Source organism: Saccostrea echinata, unplaced genomic scaffold (genome assembly GCF_033153115.1).
Source record: "Saccostrea echinata isolate AGI-Se365-2 ecotype Australia unplaced genomic scaffold, CSIRO_AGI_Sech_v1 ptg000033l, whole genome shotgun sequence".
Classification (NCBI taxonomy): domain Eukaryota; kingdom Metazoa; phylum Mollusca; class Bivalvia; order Ostreida; family Ostreidae; genus Saccostrea; species Saccostrea echinata.
The window spans coordinates 15,434,372-15,460,359 of NW_026889782.1; the positions used below are offsets into that span (position 1 = coordinate 15,434,372).

At 32.8% G+C, this 25,988-nt stretch overlaps 1 long non-coding RNA gene across 1 annotated transcript in view; it reads right to left on the reverse strand.

Annotated features, from left to right (window-relative positions):
- The window catches only part of LOC133199013 (uncharacterized), a 37,061-nt gene extending 22,167 nt beyond the window's left edge, over positions 1–14,894 (reverse strand). The window contains exons 1-3 of the long non-coding RNA XR_009722715.1: positions 14,795–14,894; positions 12,957–13,039; positions 11,665–12,322 (exon numbers count right to left, since the gene is read on the reverse strand). This is a non-coding gene — a long non-coding RNA (uncharacterized LOC133199013). The remainder of the gene's footprint in view (positions 1–11,664; positions 12,323–12,956; positions 13,040–14,794) is intronic.
- Positions 14,895–25,988: the final 11,094 nt, after the last annotated feature.

The window sequence follows — 25,988 nt, forward strand, 5'->3', positions numbered from 1 at the left end:
CCTCAAATTAGGGGCTCAGAAGGGCCGAAAGTCTTTTATCTATAACTTTTTTATGATCAATATTTTGCTATAAATTACTGAAGCAAAAATGTTCATATTAATATTTTGCAGCTATATATTGTAAAGTTTTGATCATATGTTGCGTAATAAGGGACCGTAATTGGCCAGAATGCTAAATCTTTGACACTTTATATCTCGAAAAGGGGAAATATTTTGATAAGCAATATTGAACAAAAGATGATCAGAATAATGTTTAAAACAATATGCATCCTTTCACTTTTATAGACAAATATCTCAGTCAAGATCTTGATTAATCTCATCCAAAATCAGACGGAAGACCCACTCGTTGCTCGCAACGAGAACCATCTAGTTATTATTATTATTATTATTATTATTCTTACCGATTTTGTGCACGCAAGTTCTCGGTAACGTCTTGGCCGATTTTCATGAAACTTTCAGATCTGATAGGTATTGATCTGAACCTTATTGGAAATTTTTTTCGTTGATGACGTCACTTTCCATCTCGAGATATTTAGGATTTTCTGATTTTCAGAGGGTCGGCTTGTCCTGGAAACTCCTCCGAAACGACTTCAGATATTGAGTCAAGATTTTCAGTGAAGGTAGTGGAAGGTTTGTAGATTTGCAGGCAGGTGTCCAAATCTCTCTAGCACAAAAGGCGCCGAAGCTCGATAGGGCTCAAAACATGTCTCAGAAACATCTCACAAAATTTTACACCTTTTCTTTCATATCTTCATACATGTTAAGAATTTGTTAAAACATATAGAAGAAAAGTTGTGCAGAATGATACGACCTTTCATTTGATAACAAGAAAATGGGGCTGACCCCTCAAATTAGGGGCTCAGAGGGGCCAAAAGTCTTTCATCTATAACTCTTTAACGATCAATAATTTGTAATACATTACTGAAGCAAAGATGCTTATCTTAACAATTTACAACAATATATGATAAGATTCTGATCATATGTTACGTAATAAGGGGTCACAAGGGGCCAGAATGCTAAATCTTTGACGCTTTATATCTCGAAAAGGGGGAATATTTTGAAAAGCAATACTGAACAAAAGATGTTCAGAATAATGTTCTAAACAATATGCACCCTTTCAATTTTTGTCAAACGACCCCATTAAGGACTTGGAGGGGTGGCCCCTAAATATTTCCATTCAGCATATCTCCATAACGAAAAGAAATCTCTGAATAGTTGTTGAACAAAAAGTCTTCAAAATCACAAGACCTTTCATTTGATATCAAGAAAAAGGGGCTGACCCCTCAAATTAGGGGCTCAGAGGGGCCAAAAGTCTTTCATCTATAACTCTTTAACGATCAATAATTTGTAATACATTACTGAAGCAAATATGCTTATCTTAACAATTTACAACAATATATGATAAGATTCTGATCATATGTTACGTAATAAGGGGTCACACGGGGCCAGAATGCTAAATCTTTGACGCTTTATATCTCGAAAAGGGGGAATATTTTGAAAAGCAATACTGAACAAAAGATGGTCAGAATAATGTTCTAAACAATATGCACCCTTTCAATTTTTGTCAAACGACCCCATTAAGGACTTGGAGGGGTGGCCCCTAAATATTTCCATTCAGCATATCTCCATAACGAAAAGAAATCTCTGAATAGTTGTTGGACAAAAAGTCTTCAAAATCACAAGACCTTTCATTTGATAGCAAGAAAAAGGGGTTGACCCCTCAAATTAGGGGCTCAGAGGGGCCAAAAGTCTTCAACCTATAACTCTTTAACGATCAATAATTTGTAATACATTACTGAAGCAAATATGCTTATCTTAACAATTTACAACAATATATGATAAGATTCTGATCATATGTTACGTAATAAGGGGTCACAAGGGGCCAGAATTCTAAATCTTTGACGCTTTATATCTCGAAAAGGGGGAATATTTTGAAAAGCAATACTGAACAAAAGATGTTCAGAATAATGTTCTAAACAATATGCACCCTTTCAATTTTTGTCAAACGGACCCATTAAGGACTTGGAGGGGTGGCCCCTAAATATTTCCATTCAGCATATCTCCATAACGAAAAGAAATCTCTGAATAGTTGTTGAACAAAAAGTCTTCAAAATCACAAGACCTTTCAATTGATATCAAGAAAAAGGGGTTGACCCCTCAAATTAGGGGCTCAGAGGGGCCAAAAGTCTTCAACCTATAACTCTTTAACGATCAATAATTTGTAATACATTACTGAAGCAAATATGCTTATCTTAACGATTTACGACAATATATGATAAGATTCTGATCATATGTTACGTAATAAGGGGTCAAAAGGGGCCAGAATTCTAAATCTTTGACGCTTTATATCTCGAAAAGGGGGAATATTTTGAAAAGCAATACTGAACAAAAGATGGTCCGAATAAAGTTCTAAACAATATGCACTCTTTCAATTTTTGTCAAACGGCCCCATTAAGGACTTGGAGGGGTGGCCCCTAAATATTTCCATTCAGCATATCTCCATAACGAAAAGAAATCTCTGAATAGTTGTTGAACAAAAAGTCTTCAAAATCACAAGACCTTTCAATTGATATCAAGAAAAAGGGGCTGCCCCTCAAACTAGGGGTTCAGAGGGGCCAAAAGCAATTCATCGATAGCTCTTTGATAATGTATGTAAAATCAAAGGATTTAAATCTAATTAGGGAAGTCTATATATATTATTACCTTTTAACAAAGATCATGGTCAAAATCATATCTCATCTTATCGAAAAATCGGACGGAAGACCTACTCGTTGCTCGCAACGAGATCTCATCTAGTTATTATTATTATTCTTTTTTTTTTCCTTACCGATTTTGTGCAGAAGATTTCTCGGAGATCGCTCGATCGATTTGCTTCAAATTTTCAGGGTTAATGCGTTGCTATCTGAAGTTTATAACGCCGCTTCAGTTTTTGAGAAATCACTTCCGGTCGGAAGTTATCGCCCTTTGATTGATTTTTTGATAGACCTTGTGTCTGCACAAAAACTCAAGAACGACAAAAGCTAGAGTGCTGAAACTTTCAGTGGTGATAGAGGACATGTTCTAGTTGTGCACCTTGGTTTTCAAATTTTCCGGAAGTGCGAAGTATGGAAGCTCGGTAGGGGTCAAAATTTAGGACGTGATTTATGAGTGAATTTTAGAGACATTTCTTATAATAACATTTTAAATAAAAGTATTTTGTTAAAACATATTGAACAAAAAGTCTTTAAAATCACAAGACCTTTTATTTGATGTCAAGAAAAAGGGGCCGACTCCTCAAATTAGGGGCTCAGAAGGGCCAAAAGTCTTTCATCTATAACTCTTTAACGATCAATATTTTGTTATAAATTACTGAAGCAGAAATGTTCATCTTAACACTCTGCAACTATATATTATAAAATTTTGATCATATGTTACGTAATAAGGGGCCAGAAGGGGCCAGAATGCTAAATCTTTGACACATTATATCTCGAAAAGGGGAAATATTTTGATAAGCAATATTGAACAGAAGATGTTCAGAATAATGTTCTAAACAATATACACCCTTTTATTTTTTGCAAGACATCCCCATTAAGGACTTGGAGGGCTGGCCCCTAAATATTGTTATTCTATATATCTCTTAAACTAAAGGAAATTTCTGAATAGTTGTTGAACAAAAAGTCTTCAAAATCACAAGACCTTTCATTTGATATCAAGAAAAAGGGGCTAACCCCTCAAATTAGGGGCTCAGAAGGGCCAAAAGTCTTTCATCTATAACTCTTTAATGATCAATATTTTGTTATAAATTACTGAAGCAGAAATGTTCATCTTAACACTCTGCAACTATTTATTATAAAATTGTGATCATATGTTACGTAATAAGGGGCCAGAAGGGGCCAGAATGCTAAATCTTTGACACATTATATCTTGAAAAGGGGAAATATTTTGAAAAGCAATATTGAACAAAAGATGTTCAGAATAATGTTCTAAACAATATACACCCTTTTATTTTTTGCAAGACATCCCCATTAAGGACTTGGAGGGCTGGCCCCTAAATATTGTTATTCTATATATCTCTTAAACTAAAGGAAATTTCTGAATAGTTGTTGAACAAAAAGTCTTCAAAATCACAAGACCTTTCATTTGATATCAAGAAAAAGGGGCTGACCCCTCAAATTAGGGGCTCAGAAGGGCCAAAAGTCTTTCATCTATAACTCTTTAATGATCAATATTTTGTTATAAATTACTGAAGCAAAAATGTTCATCTTAACATTCTGCAACTATATATTATAAAATTTTGATTGTATGTTACGTAATAAGGGGCCATTAGGGACCAGAATGCTAAATCTTTGACACTTTATATCTCGAAAAGGGGAAATATTTTGATAAGCAACATTGAACAAAAGATGTTCAGAATAATGTTCTAAACAATATACATCCTTTTAATTTTTGCAAGACATCCCCATTAAGGACTTGGAGGGCTGGCCCCTAAATATTGTTATTCTATATATCTCTTAAACGAAAGGAATATTCTGAATAGTTGTTGAACAAAAAAACTTCAAAATCACAAGACCTTTCATTTGATATCAAGAAAAAGGGGCTGACATCTCAAATTAGGGGCTCAGAAGGGCCAAAAGTCTTTCATCTATAACTTTTTAATGATCAATATTTTGTTATATATTACTGCAGCAAAAATGTTCATCTTAACATTCTGCAACTATATATTATAAAATTTTGATTGTATGTTACGTAATAAGGGGCCATAAGGGACCAGAATGCTAAATCTTTGACACTTTATATCTCGAAAAGGGGAAATATTTTGATAAGCAATATTGAACAAAAGATGTTCAGAATAATGTTCTAAACAATATACACCCTTTTAATTTTTGCAAGACATCCCCATTAAGGACTCGGAGGGCTGGCCCCTAAATATTGTTATTCTATATATCTCATAAACGAAAGGAAATTTCTGAATAGTTGTTGAACACAAAAACTTCAAAATCACAAGACCTTTCATTTGATAATAAGGAAAAGGGGTTGACCCCTCAAATTACGGGCTCGGAAGGGCCAAAAGTCTTTCATTTATAACTTTTTAATGATCAATGTTTTGTTATAAATTACTGAAGAAAAATGTTCATCTTAACATTCTGCAACTATATATTATAAAATTTTGATCGTATGTTACGTAATAAGGGTCCAGAAGGGGCCAGAATGCTAAATCTTTGACACTTTATATCTCGAAAAGGGAAATTATTTTGATTAGCAATATTGAACAAAAGATGTTCAGAATAATGTTCTAAACAATATACACCCTTTTAATTTATGCAAGACATCCCCATTAAGGACTCGGAGGGCTGGCCCCTAAATATTGTTATTCTATATATCTCTTAAACGAAAGGAAATTTCTGAAAATCACAAGAACTTTCATTTGATATCAAGAAAAAGGGGGTTGATCCCTCAAATTAAGGCCCAGAAGGGCCAAAAGTCTTTCATTTATAACTTTTAAATAATCAATATTTTGTTATAAATTCCTGAAGGAAAAATGTTCATCTTAACATTCGTTAACTATATATTATAAAACTTTGATCGTGTGTTCAAAATAATGGGCCATAAAGGGCCAGAATGCCAAATCTTTGACACCTCGAACAAGGGGAAATATTTTGATCAGTAATATTGAACAAAAGATGCTCAGAATAATGTTATAAACAATATGCATCCTTTCACTTTTTATAGACGAATATCTCAGTCAAGATCTTGACTTATCTCATCCAAAATCAGACGGAAGACCCACTCGTTGCTCGCAACGAGAACCATCTAGTTATTATTATTATTATTATTATTATTATTCTTTTTTTCTACTTTCTTCTCCGGTACTTTTTTGTCCGGGAGTGTTCTCATAGAACCACTCATCCGATTGACATGAAACCTTTTTAGGGTTAATAGGCATGTTGTGTAGGTGTGTGGAACGAAGGTCATTTTGCGCGCACATGCATGCACGTGCGCGCGCGTGCAATGAGTGAAATGACTGATATACTTGATGAAGCCGTAACTTTTATATTTCTTGATCAATTGCTTTGAAACTCAAAATATAAAGATATATTAGTAGTCTAGACAAGACAACATGGTCAAATTAGCGTGAACTCACGCGCATGCATGTGCGCTCTTCTCTGATTGGCTGATACAAAAATCTCAATAATTTCCTTGTTTTTTGACAAAATACTTTGAAATTTAGAATATAAGTATATATTATAAGGTGCTACAACATGTTATATAGGAAATTTCTTGAAAACACGCGCATGCAGGTATGCTGCAAACTGATTGGTTGAAACTTTAAATGTCTTTAACTCCCTTGGTTTTTAACAAAACAGGATGAAATTTAAGACATGGATAGGCACATAGAGCTCCTACATTATGATACTATCAAAATTGAATGCAAGGCCATGCATGCGCGTATGCTGAATTTTGATTGGCTAATACTTAAAGGGTTACATCTCTCTTATTTTTCAATGAAATTCTTTAATATTTAAAACAAATGTATGTATTGTGAGACACTATAAGATAATTAATGTAAAAAATGTAGCTATTAGATTGGCTCATACCCATATGGCTATATCAGAGTAGTTTTCCAATGAAATACCCTTAAAAATAAAGTGTCCATCTATATTACAAAAGTATTGTCTAATTTATTGAAGCTTGTAGGGAATGGGGCATCACAAGGGATTGGGGAGCCGTTTGGGGAACATCTGTAACGGTTCCCGTTACAATTAGCACTAGTTATTATTATTTTTCTTCCTGGGTACTTTTTTGTCCGTGAGTGATCTCGGAAACTATACATCCAATTGATGTGAAACCTTTTTAGGGTTACTAGGCATGTTATGTAGATTTGCGGAACGAAGGTCATTTTGTGCGCACGTGCATGCACGTGCGTGCGCGTGCATTGCATAAAATGACCAATATTCTTGATATAGCTGTAACTTTTATATTTTTTCATGAAATGCTTTGATACTCAGAATATAAGGATATATTAAAAGTGTTAACAAGATGACATGGTCAGAATGCACATGCATGCACGTGCGCGCACGTGCAAAGCGTAAAATGACCAATTTACTCGATATAGTCGTAGCTTTGATACTTTTTGATGAAATGCTTTGATACTCAAAATATTTATATATATTAAAAGTGTAGACAAGACGACATGGTCAGCCTGCACATGCATGCATATTCATGCACGTGCGCGCGCATGCAATGTGTTAAATGACCAATTCACTTAATATAGCCATAATTTTTATATTTTTTGATGAAAAGCTTTGATATTAAGAATATACAGAAATATTAAAAGTGTAGACAAGATGATGTGACCATCATGCACATGCATGCACATGCGCGCGCGTGCAATCTGTTAAATGACCAATACACTTAATATAGCTGTAACTTTTATATTTTTTTTATGAAAAGCTTTGATACTAAGAATAAACAGACATATTGTAAGTGTAGACAAAATGGCATGGTCATTATGAACATGCATGCAGGTGCGCGTGCGTGCAATGCTAAGATGACCAATATGCTTGATATAGCCGGAACTTATATATTTTTTGATGAAATGTTTTGATACTGAGAATATAAAGATGCATTTAAAATACAAACGGGATGACATGGTAATCCTGCACATGCATGCATGTGCGCGCGCGTGAAATGCAAAAATATACTTCATTGCCTTATTTAATGAAGCTTACAAGAAATAAGACACCAAAAGGGAGTTGGGGAGCGTTTGGGGAACATCTGTAACGGTCCCCGTTACAATTATAACTAGTTTACAATAAGATAACAAAGATTTTACTCTTTCCGACAATTGAAAATACCACTGTTTTGGTATTGCCCTAACAAAAAAATACTAATAGTTAACTATAGTTTACTGTAGTTAACTATAGTGGTAACTTCAACACAATGAAAACTTTGATTTACTATTGTGATAACTTTGACACTTTGATTTACTATAGTGATAACTATGAAAACTTTGATTTATTATAGTGATCACTATGAAAACTTTGATTTACTATAGTGATCACTTTGAAAACTTTGATTCACTATAGTGATCACTTTAAAAACTTTGATTTACTATAAACAGTGCGACATTTAACTCCGGACACGACATTTGTCCGGACTTTCGCCAACCACTTTTCCAAAGATATGTGGAAACCATTTATGTCATCTGATGGGATTTTTTAAAACTTAACACATGAACCAAAATTTACACCTGATTATCTTTTAGGCAAAAAGATATTACACCTGAAACCAAGAAATCCCATGGGATAATGGTGGGATTTTTTCTCCTAACCAATATCCCACCATTATTCTGTGGGAGAAAAAGGTATTCTGTGGGATTTTTTCTCCCATAGAAGTTTGAAAATCCCATGAATGCTTTATAATGGGACAAAATCTCCCATATACTTGTATATAGAAGATAATCTCCCATCTCTTTATAAATGTGGGATTTATCCCATATTCATTACAAAATAGAAAAAAATTCTCCCATGGGATAAAGAAACAACAGTTTTAAACCAAATAAAGAAACTATTGAACAGTTTAACTACTATTAATTATTTATTTTCATTTAAGTTATGTGTTTCCTAAACCATTTTTTTTTTAAATTTCTTAAAATCAACCAATTTTGGGGTAATGTTTAATTTTTTCAATGATTAAAGATCAAAAAATCAAAAGTGGTTTTATCTCTATAACTTTCAGTTTTTTTTTTTGTTTTTTTTTTAAGTAAAAAGGCAATTTCCCTTGTATGTAGATTACCTTCTTTTATTCCTTGTATGTAAATTTTGAATGGGAAAAATAAAAAAATGCAATTAAGAAAGAACAAATCTTTTTATGTTTATTTTCCTCCTAATCATTTAGGTTAATTTATTGCATAAGTGCCATTTGTCAAGCTTTACAACATGATCAGATCCATGCACGTTGTTAGATCTTTGCCTGTTTGCTGCACTAAAGTCTAAACTGATAGGTTTCCAATTAAAAAATCACATGAAATTGGGTCGTATCAGTCTCTCTGAGATTCTTAAGAGAGTTTTAAAACTTGTTTAGACGCACAAACTGTAATAATTTACCTAATTTTTACTTTTAATTTTCTTTGTCTGATCCTGATCATGCCTTGTTTTGTTCCAATGACAGCTGGAAATTATTTTACACATAACGAACCCGATCTGACAAATGAACAGAAAATAATGTTGAAAAAAATTCAACCATCTTCATTATGCACATTTACTGGTAGTTTGCATTAAAAATATTTAACAACCTTTTCACTAATTTCAAAACTTTCTACCTACACCTACTAAACATATCAAGAATTTTTGACAGTTCATTGAACCCGTTCAAAAATAAACATGATGAAAGGGCATGGATCCAGAAATATTTGCGGTGGTTCTCTACTCATTGTTTCATATCATCCAGTAGAAAACAAGTTTTCCTTAGTTCTGTTACTTCTTTAATAAAAGCACTCTGCTGATCTTTTACTTGTTATTTTTTGGTACATATAATAACCATGCACCATTGACATGTATTCAACTGATAATAGCCAAGTCACCTTAGGCCATTGCAAGTTTCTTCTTTGTTAAACGTCAGCATGCACCTTGTTGGACACCCCATAACACATAAAATAAGAGGTCCAGGCCACAGTTAGTTAATGCTCACTGTTAATACCCACGCGGATGCAAATATAGCAGAATGATATTGGGTACATGTATTAAACTTTTACCTCAGCAATCTATGTGTAATTTAAATAAGATGTTAGATCCGCACGCATACTCGCTAAACTGACTGTATTGACTATGTGAGCGGATCTATCATCTAATTTTAACTAGATTGGTACTTCAGTGGCTTAAATTTATTCAACTTCTTTCAGGAAGATTTTCAATTTTCTTGTCATAAATGCATATTGTCAATTATTATGCTTCCTGTCAGTTTGTCTCTACATAACCCATACCCTACTATTCTTGCATAGTGTTCTAAGGATTTAAATAGCATAAGCATACTATGCCGAAATAGTGCACGACTTCATTTTCTGAAGAAAAACTGACTGCGCCCACGCCTGGGAGCGAACTCACAACCCCGAGATTGTCAGTCCGACGCGCTACCGATTACAACACAGACGCCGTTATAAATATCAATGTACTATAATATATATAAACTTAGTTTCAAATATTTTACATTTAAGTAGCTGCAGAACTGTAGCTCTCAGAAAAAATATATGTTGACAGACCAGAGAGCTACAGTGCCACCCATTGAAAAAACTGTATATTTATTGCGCACAAAAAAGTGCGCTCGGTTCTGAATTAATTCTTCGAAATTCTTACCTCAATTGAAAAAAAAGCTACATTTCAAAAAAGTCCTTACTCCTCTATAACTTTCGTAGTTTACACTTGTACTAAGTGCGTTGGACCGAATTCTTGTGAAGAACAAAATGGCAGTATAAATAGGCAAAATTTTCAATGATTTCAATTTCAGGGCCAGGAGGGCTGTTAAAAACAATTATAAGGAATGTTTTATTGTGGAAACAGTGAAAGAATATGTTAGAAACACACGTTTAGTAATATTTTGAGATGACAGTTTTAAAAAACACTGAGAAATAAATTGAGAAACAGCGCACAAAAAGTGCACAATAAATATACAGTTTTTTCTATGGGTGGCACTGTAGCTCTCCCGTCTGTCAATATATATTTTTTCAGAGAGCTACAGTTCTGCAGCTAACACTTAAGATGAAAAATAAACAAAATAATTCTTCTAAAATAGTTTCTTGCAATTGACCCCATCACTCAACTACTATTCTCTAAAACTATCTGTACATTATACCTAAAGCCTCCGGCTTGTGCACCATGTGTCAAACCCTGACTACTTTTTAAGAATAGTGCATGCAAAATACAACACTATTTATATAATAGTGTTATTATTTGGATGTACTATGCCGAAATAGTAGTCAGGGTTTGACACATGGTGCACGAGCCGGAGGCGAGTGCACTATGTGTCAAACCCTGACTACTATTTCGGCATAGTACATCCAAATAATAACACTATTATAATTATTATGCTGACTGTTGTTTGTATACGACAATTTAATTAAATTCTCAATCCCAAACCTCTTTGCAGACTTTAAATCTAAATGAAAATTTTCTTGAACATTCTTTAATCAAGCGTTATATCAAAAAGCGTTTTATTGACTCCGAAGAACCAGTTCATGTTACGTTGCAATTTTGGTTACTGAAAAATTCGATTATTTGTTAGAGAATTTTTCTTTAAGATCCTTATCAATAATATCAGTCTTTAAGAAATTATATTCATTTATTTCTTGTTTTGTGACAAATGTATAAAAACTACGTTTATATACTTGAAAATATATTCGCTAAAGTAGCGGTGCTTGTGGCGTAATCGTTAACGCGTTGGACTAACGTTCTCGAGATCGTGAGTTCGATCCCCAGCGTGGGTGCTAAATACATTTTCTCTAGAAAAGACAGCCGTGCACTATTTCGGCATAGTATGCTTATGCTATATAAATCCTTAGAACACTATGCGAAAATAGTTGGGTATTGATTATATAGAGACAAACTGACAGGAAGCATAATAATATATAAATATGCACACTTCATGAGTTCCCTAGTTCATTGAATAAAGGTACACATATCTTCATTTTACATTTAAGGACATACGCAAGATACCTTACCTACTGATAATTTTTCAAGATATTCTAAATTTAAACTTATAATACATGTACCATATAACATATTTTTAAACAAAAAATCAGCATGCATTTCCAGGGATTTTGAAAAGATATTAAAGTTTGAAAAATTTTGCATTATTCAAAGAAAAATGTACAAAAATTACAAAACATAAATTCCAGATTTTTTTTATCAAAATTGTTTTAGAAGAGATTTACAAATCCATATATAGACAATAAAAATATTGCACACAGGTTCTTCATTTAGTGGAACTCTTCAACTCCAGGGAAGAACCCAATAAAGTGCAAACTACGTTGCGTATGACCTTAAATGCCCGTTTATATAAGAGAAAAATAAATTAAAGAACTTGTTCTAATTAAAATAATGAAAAAAAAATCCTTATTTAAGCCTTTAAGTTTAATTTTTAATTAAGAAATTTGACAGATGAATAAGAAGAGTAATATACAATATAATACTTCTTAAATTAATTCTCTTGGTTCCATTCATTAGATATTCAATATTCGAGTCAACACTCTATACATGAATGAATTATCAAAAGTTTTGTCCTTAAAGTTTTCAATGGATCCACAGATCATGAGGTGATGTCTCCTTTTATGTGTATGTATCTGTGTACACTGAAAAAAAAGAAAGTCGCTGTGTGATGAAAAGGATAAACCAGAAGTCTCTGATGAGACTGTAGCTCTCCTGGTCTATATGTATAACAAAGAAAAAGTAACACTTGGATTTGAAACTTTGCAACAGACAGCAATAAATAGAATTATGTATCTAAGTGTAGTCTACTTGTGTGCCACATTATATTGAAATCATACCAAAATTGTAGGTGGAGTAGCGTTTTAAAGGAATTTTACAGAAATTTCTATTTTTAGTAACCATGGCAGCACCGTTCATTGAAATGTACCTTAGTGCAGTCTAAGTTATATTGAAATCAGAATAAAACTGTAGGAGGAGTAGTGTTTTGAAAAATTACAAACAGATGGACAGCTAGACAGACAGACAACTAGATGCCATGGACAGACGGACAGCTAGACGGATGGACGAGGGACACCTTCCTATCCCATAAGCTCTTCTGGTCTCTGACCAGTAGAGCTAAAAAAAAATATCAAATTTGATTTTTTTTCAATGTTAAAGAAATAAAACTGCAAAATTAAATTGTAAATGGTTGGTTGCGTACTAATTATTCAAAGTAGTTTTTGTTGTATGGTTTGAAAAATTTTATTATTCATTCTCTCTATTTTCACAAAGAATTACCTTTGCATTTCTTGTATCTACAAGGGGGACAAATCTTCAAGTGGTACATGTACACTATATGTCAGCTACTATACCTTCATTTTCTGTTAAAGAAAAAAAATAGAATAAATCATACAATACCAATTACATGTATAATAACAAAGCATGGATTAAATTTTTCACTAAAATTAGAAAATGAATTGAATATCGATCACTCAAATTTCTCGATCCAGCCAAAATGACTGACGCTAAAATTTACCCCTACTGAGGTCGAAGTATAAAAGTATAAATTATTTTTATCTATCAATATACCATAAATGAAACTTTGTGCATGTTCTGCATTCATTTACCGGTATCTGTATATAGTAGTTTCATGCCCTTGAGAATTTCTCATGATGTCATGCCATAATATTTCCATGTCTGTTTTTTTTTTCTCTGTGGTAACTCTTTGAAAGTTAGCGGAATTGATTTCTTGATAATTCTATCGGAATGTAAATTAGGCAGGTCGATAGGTCAGGAGCTAAGAAGGCCTAATATGCATGAAAATCTCGTGCGCACCTGTCTCTGTGTCTGACGCTAAGGAGGCTAAATATGCATGTAAATCTCGTGCGACTACCTTTGTGTTTGACTTCAGTGGGTGAGGACTATTGAAATTGGCATGGGAGTCCTTGTGTAATTTAAATCTATGTCTACATTAACATTGCAGGTTATCCTGCAACATTCACGAGAATGCGGTCTTTATTTCTTAAACATCCAATATCCTATCAATTCTAATAAAAAATCATATTATTAGTAATAAAGCTAGAACTTTTTTTTATTTCATTTCCAATTAATAGAAAAAATATTTTTACAAATAAATATGTAAAATAAAAAAGTCCTAGCATTTTTGTCTTTTATAATTTACTTACACATAAGCATCTACATGATGTATATTTTTTCCCCTCAAAAGAACATGAACATAACTTAATAATGATATTCCTAAGTATGTATTCATGGTATAAAAAATGAGTTTAGCAGTATAAAGATTGATTTTTCACTCAAAGTTTTAAGACTGTTTTTCAGAGATTAAAAAAAAAAAAAAACATTGATTATATCAATAATCATGTGGGTACATGTCCTATGTAAACTTCAGAGGATCAACCAATTTTCTAACAGAGAATTAGTAATTTGATATTTGGATACTTCCAAACAATATAAGTAGGAGTTTTGGGGGTTATTAATTATGTCCATCATGACATGTACTATAAGCACTGACCCCCCATATCTCAAAATTTATCTTGACACCAAAAAAAAAAAAAAAAAAAAAAAAAAAAATAGTACTTGCAACACATGCAATGTTTGTTAATCCCTAGTACACTACAGTAGTAGGATACTTTTAACCATGTCTGAGAGAAGATAATTAATTTTCTAATCAGTAATGCTGATGACTGTGATCAAGATACTTATAAATTGTAACTTGCAAATTACAGACAAATTTAGACATGACAGTATAATTTTTTAAGTACAATCATCAGCTAGTGTACACATTGAGAATATTCGAACGAACGAATACTAGCCTACAACGTTGTCATTGAGGAAATTCGAACGAAAGAATAATATTCCGATGTGTATAATTTTCTGACGATTATTTACTTTGTTAACTTGTATAATGTACTACTGAATAACCCCATCGACTGCTAGCTCTGCAAACACTTTACAGTGACAGAAATTCATAAGATTGTTTCATCAGTTAACGAGGAATCAGGATGATCTATAGATCTTTAGACTTCAAAAAAAAAAAAAAAAAGAATCTATGAGCCATGTATTAACATGCTTTAAATGAAATAAATAACAAATTTAATAATTCTAGATCTACTTACAAAAATAGAGCAGGTCTTCGTCATAATTTTGTTTACAAACATCATGTGGAAATTCCAATATCCTCATAATAATCTTGTCGCCGTTTTTTTTTTCTTTGGTTGGTATTGGGTAATTCTAGGAATATAATGCATCCGTCTGCACAGAATTTTTAAGAAGTGAATCCATAGATAGAATATTACTGCTTCTTTTTATTTATTGGTTTATCTTTTTTTAATTTAAACAATGCATAGTTCACGAGAAAACAAAGAAATGAAATAAATTATCAGGCCTATCTTTTTTCAGATTTTTTTTGTTGTTGTTGTAAATACTGCCATGGGTAATAATGGTAATTAAAATGCCCAATACCAAAAATATTAACATTTTATATAAATGGGACATCATCATGATCATTGAGAACATGATAAGAAGGAGGAGGGGTAGTGGACGGGTGGGTAGTCTCTCTGTATCTCTAAAATAAAAATTAATGTTTCCCTTGAAAAGTCAAGAAAATTTTATTTGCATGGTCAGTGGGATATTCAGTACAAGTTTAAAAGTCCAGTCAGTACATAGCCTCAATAAAGCCCCTTCTTCTTCTTTTAATTCACGACATTTTGATATATTGTTAACTTTTTATGATGTTCAAAATTGTATCATTCACCAACCATCCTTCATGTGATAATCAATAGTAACCTATAAATTTTTGTCACTTCAAATCCCATTTTTGTGAAACGTAGAATGAACAATCAAAAGCTATACGAGCATTCATTTTACTTTCATAAACATGATTCAAGTTTATATTTTCGATTTTTTTGACAAACGTTTGTTTGTATCATCTGTCCTTAAGGGGGGGGGGGGGGGTTATGCAATTTTATATTAATTGTTTGCTATCAATTATGAACGATGTAAAATTGTTTGGATTTAATTTTTAAATTGAAAATGAAAAAAAAAATTATGACTTAATCCAAAGGTTTAGTAAAAGCATAGAGTTTGTTTTTCATGAATTTCTATTGTAGATTCATTTGTTAAATCGACTTGCTGTGTGTTAATATCCCTTGTGTATGTTTTGTTAGTTCCAAGCAAATTGTGACAGTTTTGCTACCTGGGGAAAACAAAAGACTCTTAAATGCCTCTAGGTATATACATACATGTATCATACCCTATGGAGATCTGGGGTGAAGATATTGGTTTCTTGGAAGTTAGCAAGGGGAGGGGGGGGGGGTAGGTTTAACAGCAGACTTAAGTTGCTTTATTAGTATTCAAACATTTACTGCAAGATTAAGAAAAACAGGTAATACAACAGAAGTTGATTATTTTTCTGTGAAATCAAACTCAGATGACAAATATCAAAAAAAAAAAAAAAAAAAAAAAAAAATCAGATTGAGCTTAACTTGGGATCGACACCCCCGTCCAAAAATATAGTCCCGTCCAAAGCTAAAGCGTTTAGAAGTCAGCAGAGTCAATATCTCGAAGTGGGTCTTGTGACGCATTTATGAATATGTCCTATTATTGTTTTTTATCGATAAAATAAAAATAAATCATTTATAAAATTATAGCTTATACTCTAGCTTAAAGAATATCTATGTCCGATCTAGGACACTATAGCATAATACGATACTCTTTACAGAGTTATGTCCCTTTCTAGAATGTAAGTTATAGATTTTAAATACTTATGGTCTTTACGTTTAAGTGATTTATTTTTTTCATCTAAACAATAATAGCCAATGTAACTTTTATTTTAAGAAACTTTGGACGAAAAGGAATTTTTTTTAAAGTTTAGTAGAAAAAAATGACAATTTATAGATCCTTGATTTAAATTATAGTAAATAATCAAAGCGGTCCCCTTAGGACTGTTGGTATATAAAGAAGATAATATGTCATTCTAATATATAACTTCAATCACCTTGTTTTAATGTTATCCTGTAGATCACATTCCCATTTAAAAATATCTTTCGTGGAAGACCAAACTGAATAAATTGTAAATAGTAAAAATGAATAAAAATATATAATTTGATATTTGAAAGTTAATGATGTACCAAATGTAATTTCCGTGTGAAAAGTATACACATATACTTAACTTTCCTATCAATAATCTTGTATTCAAAGTGTACAAACAGTACATTTCAGATACTAGCTGCAGGACTTGTGAAATAAAACAAAGGGCTAATTGCAGCCATATGTCTGCCGATAAGGCCACTGTTGTTTAATTTCAAGTCTATTTCAGGTTTTTTTTTTTATATACATGTATTGAAATCTTACGAGATTGTACAAACTTAGCACTGCACATCAACACCAAATACAGAGTAAGAGTGGAAAGCTAACGATTCACACATTTTATCGTTATTCAGTAAAACAAAAAATAAAATTAAAACAATTTTAAAAAATCAAGCAGAAGAAATGTTGCCCCCATATGCAGACGTCTCTTTTACGCTACGAATATTATGCAACAAAATTATAAAAGTCGTATGCTTCTATAAATTCTTCATCAGTTGAGCCCACCTCCTTACATGTACCCCACCCCATCTCAAAAGAGTACTGAAATTGCTTCCAAAGGCTTGATTGTATTTCAGTATCTTTGATTTGCTGAAGAATTTTCAAGAGATCTAGAGTAATTTATTGATCCTGGAAAATCTTATATAATGTTGTAAAAGAGTGATCAGATTGAAATCATTGAATGGATTCCAATTTCACACCTTTGAAAATATATTGTAAAATTTAGCCTGAAGGGAATATTCTCACACCTTTTTTTTCCCAGAACTTCAATGTAAACAGTGATATACACATATATTCAACAATTCATCTCCACACCGACTGATGATGACTCGAGCCATTTCCTGTTTATTATCAATTTGTGTATATACTTTGTTTTGGAGTACCTACTCTAAAAATTATTTTAAAACATTTTCCAAGAAAAAACAGCAACATTTTAAAGTGTTGATTAATGGACATACAAAAATATGTATAGTTATAGCTTTTTTTTTACTGCAAAACAATGAAGATGACAATGGCTAATAATTAGTAAATATAGTTAACCTTGTTAATTAAGTTTAGGTAACAACATGTTGGACTAATTATGTTGTTAGTGCTATTATCACATGAAAACAGTTATTGGTATCTGTTTCAAAAAAAAAAAAAAAAAATTCAAAATACATGTATTTGAATGTACACATGAGGCTTCATGGTTTGCTCATTCAAAGATCTGTTGCAACTCATTTTCAGAATTAAAAAACCATCATTTATTCAACATTTTATTTTTTTCTTATTTAACAGATTAAAAATATATATTCATAAAATATACTTTTCTAACATTTCAATTTAATTTTACCAATTTATATATATGCATACATATAATATGACCTTTCCTATTACAATGCATTCAGTACTGTCTTTTATGGTGCAGATTACAATCACTTACAGAATTTAGACTCAATTTACCAGAAATTGTATTTTTCATTTCATAACTAATTGTTTGGGAAATTTAATGATAATAATAAGTGTATAAATTAAATGAAGAATATCCAACTGTGCCATATTTCATCGTAAGTTTTTGTATGAAGAAAAACTATATAGGTATACATCTCAGCTCTTTGATTCATTCCTGGAAAAAATTATCAATATAATTACAATCCTTTAAATTTAAAAATGACCCAAAATTTAAAGTTATACTGATATAGAAAAGAGTAGAAATTCTGATATTGTAAAAATTAAGACTTCAATTTTCATAGGGAACATTTGCCATGTTAATTAAACTCACCTAATCATACTGGTGTGTTCTCTTAAATGGCTATATATAACTTTTTTTATTTCTCAATGAAATTTTGCCAATTTGATATTATTTTGCTTGCAATAGCATGTACTTTCTAAATGTCAAATGATAAATTGTAAAAGGACTGAAATTTTCATAGGGAGAATCCATCATCATATTATACTCCGTCAATCGTACTGGTGTGTTCTCTTGAATGGCCATAACTTTTTTATTTCTGAATGAAATTTTGCCAGTTTGATATTATTTTGCTTGCAATAGCATGTACTTTCTAAATGTCAAATGATAAATTGTAAGAGGACTGAAATTTTCATAGGGAGAATCCATCATCATATTATACTCTGTCAATCGTACTGGTGTGTTCTCTTGAATGGCCCTAACTTTTTTATTTCTGAATGAAATTTTGCCAATTTGATATTATTTTGCTTGCAATAGCATGTACTTTCTAAATGTCAATTGATAAATTGTAAGAGGACTGAAATTTTCATAGGGAGAATCCATCATCATATTATACTCTGTCAATCGTACTGGTGTGTTCTCTTGAATGGCCATAACTTTTTTTTATTTCTGAATGAAATTTTGCCAATTTGATATTATTTTGCTTGCAATAGCATATACTTTCTAAATGTCAATTGATAAATTGTAAGAGGACTGAAATTTTCATAGGGAGAATCCATCATCATGTCATATTACTCCGTTAATCGTACTAGTCTGGTGTGTTCTAATGAATGGCCCTAACTTTTTTATTTCTCAATGAAATTTTGCCAATTTGGAATTATTTTGCTTGCAATAGCATGTACTTTCTACATGTAAAGTGATAAATTATAAGAGGACTAAAATTTTCATACGGAGAATCCATCATCATGTCATATATTACTCGTTAATCATACTAGTCTGGTGTGTTCTCTTGAATGGCCATAACTTTTTTATTTCTGAATGAAATTTTGCCAATTTGATATTATTTTGCTTGCAATAGCATGTACTTTCTAAATGTCAAATGATAAATTGTAAAAGGACTGAAATTTTCATAGGGAGAATCCATCATCATATTATACTCTGTCAATCGTACTGGTGTGTTCTCTTGAATGGCCATAACTTTTTTATTTCTGAATGAAATTTTGCCAGTTTGATATTATTTTGCTTGCAATAGCATGTACTTTCTAAATGTCAATTGATAAATTGTAAGAGGACTGAAATTTTCATAGGGAGAATCCATCATCATGGTATACTCCATCGATAGGAATTGGTGTGTTCACTTAATTAAATTACCATAACTTTTTGTACTTTTCAATGAAATTTAGCCAGTTTGGAATAGATTTTTTTGTCATAGCATTCACTTAGTAAATCAAACCTAATAAATGAATTTGTGTATATTTTTTGAAACATTAAGAAAATGACCAATGGGAGACTTTTTTTCTACTCAAGACCAGGTTTTAAAATTTAAATAAATTATTTGAAAAGGGAGAGCTTTATCTGCCTTATAAATACAGTCATAATTACTATTCAAAAATAGAAATTAAGTTTTTAAAGTCAGATACCTGCATGCATATAACATATGAATTTATTTGACCCCTAAATTCATCTGTGAAACCTGAGTGGACTACAAGTTTTCTCCTTTTATTTCATGCAAATTCACTTGGCTGAGTACTTTTATTTGATAACGCTCTCCGAGTGAAAACGCTACCATGATTAAAAATAATTCAACATTCATTTAAAGTAGAAAAATATAGTCGTTATAGAACAATTGAATACTTTATTTAGAATGAAACGAAACGCCCGGAGTGAATCCACATAGTCGAGACGAATCCACCCAATACCGATCAAGATCTCCACTGCGCTTTGTATTCGTAGTAAAATTACACATTCTGTAAATGCATTGTTGCAACTGTGATGCAAGAACAGGGAAAGATGCAGTCTGCTGAAAGGATTAATTCACGTACTTTTAAATCAATTTAGTCTCATTTATATTCATTTTATAGAGACATTGGTTTAATACGTAATGCTTGAATTAGTCCACAATCACCTCAGCGCAATTAATAAGTCAAAAAGAAAGGTGCTTTAATTTAGTTCAGTTATGGAATTCCCTCCTATGTATAAGGAGCACCCGAGAAGGTGGTTTCATAAAATACATTTAAAGGTCGGAAGTATTTCAGCACTTATAATTATAACCCATTACAAACCTATTTCAATGATATTTACAAAAATATAATATGTTTTACGGTGTGACCGTTGGGGCGAGCGCAGTTGTACCATCAAAAAGCTATATGTAACGTTGATCCGCCTCTTCAAACGTCAAACCGCACGAGACACAGTCTAGACTGTGACGTCACATGACGTCGGAACTTACGGAGGCAGCCGAGCGTCTGGTTGAACGAGATTAAAGATCTTGTGCAATAATAAATGAAATACGTTGTAGAGTAGATGTAATTATTTTTTGTTTCTTTTAAGCTCTCTGCAAAGAAAGAAAAGTAAACGTATCTCTCGGTAATGAAAAAATATCCTTGGTCTTTTGTATGTTTTGTAAGAATTTCGCATGGAACCCTGGTAGCGAAGGAATTCTGGGAATGTTGCACCAGAAAATTTGCCTGACGTATGTACAGATTTCATTCCGAATTTTCTCTGTTCTTACACGTTAGTCTATTGAGCTCGCTTCGCGAGCAGCGCTTCGCGCTGCTCGCTGCGCTCGCTATTAGTTACCATTCATTATGAAATCATTTCAAGATAGATCCATGCAGAAGTCTATTTAAGGTTTATGATAAACACTGATAAAAGTAAAGAATAACAATTTTATATCTAGACCACAGCATGTATATAATATGACAGTAAAGTTTTTTTTATAGTGATATAAAGCTAGAGTAGAAATATTAAAGTAATGATTTTAAAATATTAAGTTTGCAATGAATTATATGGCAAAAAGCTTTCAAAAATAATTTTGACCCTTGACTGTATTAGATTAAAAGAAGATGGACAGTTTTTCCCTGTACATTAAAGAGATAAAAACAATTTCCATTCTCCTGTAGGATAAAATATTCTATAAATCATTTTGTTAGAGAACTTTTAATCCTATTAGTGACAATTATAGAACTTCTTGTCCTATTTCACAAATTATGGGATAAAAAATCCCATGTAAGGTTAAAAATGGGAGTTTTGCTTCTATAGGAGAAAAAATCCCACAGAACTCATTTTTCTCCCACAGAATAATGGTGGGATATTAGTTAGGAGAGAAAATCCCACCATAATCCCATGGGATTTCTTGATTGCAGGTGTAATATCTTTTAATCTAGAAGATATTCAGGTGTAAAGGTTAGTCCATGTTGTGCGATTAAAAAAATCCCACCAGATGACATAAATGGTTTCCATGTATCTTTGGAAAAGTGGTTGGCGAAAGTCCGGACAAATGTCGTGTCCGGAGTTAAATGTCGCACTGTTTATAGTGATCACTTTAAAAACTTTGATTTACTATAGTGATCACTATGACACTATAGTGATCACTTTGAAAATTTTGATTTACTAAAGTGATAACTTTGACACTTTGATTTACAATAGTTAATTATAGTATTTTTTTGTTAGGGTGTAGAAAGAAATTGCAACAAGAGAAACAGATTCCGTCATATTAAAATAGACCATTAGTTGCATAGTAAGTGCCCACCACTGCGTGGCAAGTTCTTTAGGATTGTATGGCGCGAGTTTTATTACACTGGGAACTGCGTATGAAGTCATTGGTGGCAGAGTCTGTGAAGTCGCTGTTGCGTTTGGAATATTAAATGAAGCAGACGAAAGATGTCCTCCCGTGGTAGCTGGCCGCGCTGGTACCAACGGGGAGATAATTGAGTTGAAGATGTTTCGATCCATCAGACAGTGTTTTCTTACAGATGAAGGGGCTGTCGGTGTTGTAGTAAAGGGCGGTTTGGCTGGGGTTGCCTGGGAGGTTGTGGAAAATAACCTCCTGAAGTCCGAGTGGAGACTGGTCCTTCGGATGAAACCATACACGCTGAGGTCCCTTGTCGTAGTAGGTGCTGGCACGAAAAAGATCCCTCACACTCAATGGCCCTGAGTGCAGAGTATAGGTATAAATTTGCAGCTCTCCAGCGGCAAGTGGTGGCGTCTCCATATGCCTTGAAAAATTCTCGAGAGGGGCGTTAATCAAACTGAATCAATAATATCCAGAAGTATATTCCTGATCGACGTCTGGATGCCGATTGTTTTATCAACCCGACACTTTTAGAATTGTTAGAAGTCATAGAAACAACGGTCTGAGGTGGTGCTGAAGATCTGATCCCCTCCTCCCTCGAAGACTCGGAAGCAACGGTTTGAGATGGTAGTGACGTTCTGATCCCGTCTTCCCTTTAAGTCTTAGAAGTAACAGTCGGAGGTGACCTGGTAGTTGTTGACTCTATAATTCTAATTGAAGGACGATAGCATTTCTGCTAGAATGAACTAAAGCTTCAATATTTTAAACAATAATTTGTTCTGTATAGATTTGATAGTCAACATGGGGGTGATGTTAATTCTAGACACTTGATTACACTAATATCTCCATGTGTTTTTCATACTCTCTCCTCGGGAAAATATAAAATATTACTTAAACTCAAGCGTCTTAGAGGCATCATTAGTTTTTTCCTCTTCACCAAAGTCTTATCCAGGATTCCGCAGACCAGATACCGTTGAGGAAGCCGTCGTGACAGTTGTTAAACCACCATCCTCCTCTATAGTAACCAGCACAGTTATCTCCACTCCTGTCGTTATCTCTGTCTGAGGTAAGTAACCAGCACAGTTATCTCCACTCCTGTCGTTATCTCTGTCTGAGGTAAGTAACCAGCACAGTTATCTCCACTCCTGTCGTTATCTCTGTCTGAGGTACGGAAGTACGTCCCATATGCAAATAAAAGAACATATAAAGTATTTAATTTTCAAGCAAAATGTTGTACGATGAGTTAATCTTTCATTATTTTCGATCGATGTTCATTAGATTACAAAGACCTAAAGATCCCAAACTTTTAGATAGCTCTACTTTCACTTTGAATCGAACCGGGTTACAAGATTTTCTACGAACTGTTACATATTTGAGATATATTGTGACTGTTCGTTTTGCTTACTCTAAAATGACACCTTAAGAGAAAAACTTGCTATTATCTTACTGTCAAAGAAAATAAACGTCCATTTCTTTTCAAATCACTACTGTGTTAATGTTCTCGGAGTTAACTCTCGTACGTCACAAGTACCATCAGTTGACACGCTTTTTAAAAACATTTTTTTCTATATTCTAGCATAAATAAGTAACTTTTAAAAATTTGACCTGATTTTAATAAACGAAATATTATTCTTTGACACTGTAATATAAATGTAACTCTTTATTCACAAAGATAAAATAGAAATAATGGATTGAAATTTGAGGGCGAGACAGTGCCAGTTCCGAGACGCTGTTTCACCTAGTCCAAAACGTCTTTATTTACTGAGTATATGATATAAAAAAACAAAGGCCATAATCAGTGTCGAATATAGATCTGAAATTGACAGCCATGCAAAATTAAGTAATGACGTCTCAACGACACTTTCCAACTATACACATAACCTGTGTCTGATGTAGTGCTGTTCATCAGGGACAAATTATAGCGAATATCTCTAGTGCCTAAAGTACTGTTACATATAAGATTAATTAAAAAGAGTTTTATAAAGCTACTTTTACAAAGCTACTGAATAGACTCAATCTTAGGCTACAGAAGTTTCCTCCTATCCTTGGTTGTCTATGTCTGAGTTAGTGAATGACATCGAGACAGATCATCGTCAGAATACCCGGTGTTCAAAATCCCGTCATGTGCAGAATTAAAGAAAATAAATATAAATCTATTACAAGTTAATAAAAGCAAATATATCTAAAAAGAAAAATAATAATAATAATAAATCTACAGCGTCAAAATCCTAGAAAAAAAATTAATCCACCCCATCAATATGTAAAACATATACTTAATGAAAATTGTTCCAAGAAATTATTTAAAAAAAACAAAAACGAAATATAAAACAAACAAACAACAACAACAAAATTTATAAATATTAACAAGTTAAGCTGCCCCGGCCATTGCCAAAGCCTTTATCTCTCTCAGATACTGCATGTTTACATGTAACTGTAACAACTCCAAGGACGGGGCCATATGCCGTTAAGGAAGCCGTGGTGACAGTCGTTATACCAGCAGTCTCCTTTGTAGGGAGCAGGACACCATAATATCTCCACTTCATTTCTTTTTGTCTCCGTCAGAAGATTTTTTAGGTATAAGTAGCAGCACACCTTAATATCTCCACTTTATTTCTTTTTGTCTCCGTCAGAAGATTTTTTAGGTATAGGTAGCAGCACACCTTTATATCTCCACTTTATTTCTTTTTGTCTCCGTCAGAAGATTTTTAGCTCTACTGGTCAGAGACCAGAAGAGCTTATGCGATAGTCCGTCGTCCGTCCATCTGTCTGTAAACAATTTTTCAAAACGCTACTCCTCCTACAGTTTTGGTCCGATTTCAATATAACTTGGCACAAAAGTAGACTACACTAAGATACATAATTTAGTGCATCGGTTTTTGATTTCGATGGACGGTGTAGCCATGGTTACTAAAAATAGAAATTTCTGTGAAATTCCTTTAAAACGCTACTCCTCCTACAGTTCTGGTCTAATTTCAATATATATTGGTACACAATTAAACTACACAAAGATACATAATTTAGTGCATTGGTTTTTCATTTCGATGGATGGTGTTGCCATGGTTACTAAAAATAGCAATTTTTGTGAAATTCCTTTAAAATGCTACCTCCTACAGTTTTGGTCCGATTTCAATATAACTTGGCACACAAGTAGACTACACTAAGATACATAATGTAGTGCATCGGTTTTTGATTTCAATGGACGGTGTTGCCATGGTTACTAAAAATAGAAATTTCTGTGAAATTCCTTTAAAACGCTACTCCTCCTACAGTTTTGGTCCGATTTCAATATAACTTGGCACACAAGTAGACTACACAAAGATACATTATTTATTACATTAGTTTTTGATTTCAAGGGACGGTGTTGCCATGGTTACTAAAAATAGAAATTTTTGTGAAATTCCTTTAAAACGCTATTCCTCCTACAGTTTTGGTATGATTTCAAAATAACTTGGCACACAGTTAGAATACACTACGATACATAATATGTATTTCTGTTTTTTTTTAACTTCTGTGAATGGTGTTGTCATGGTTACTAAAAATAGAAATTTCCGTGAAATACCTTTAAAATGCTACTCCTCCTACATTTTTCATTTGGTTTCAGTATAACTTGGCACAGAAGTCGACTACATTAAGATACATAATTCTATTTATTGTTGCATGTTGCAAAGTTTCAAATCCAAGTGCTACTTTTCTTTTATTATACATACAGACCAGTAGAGCTACAGTCTCATCAGAGACTTCTGGTTTAGGTATAGGTAGCAGC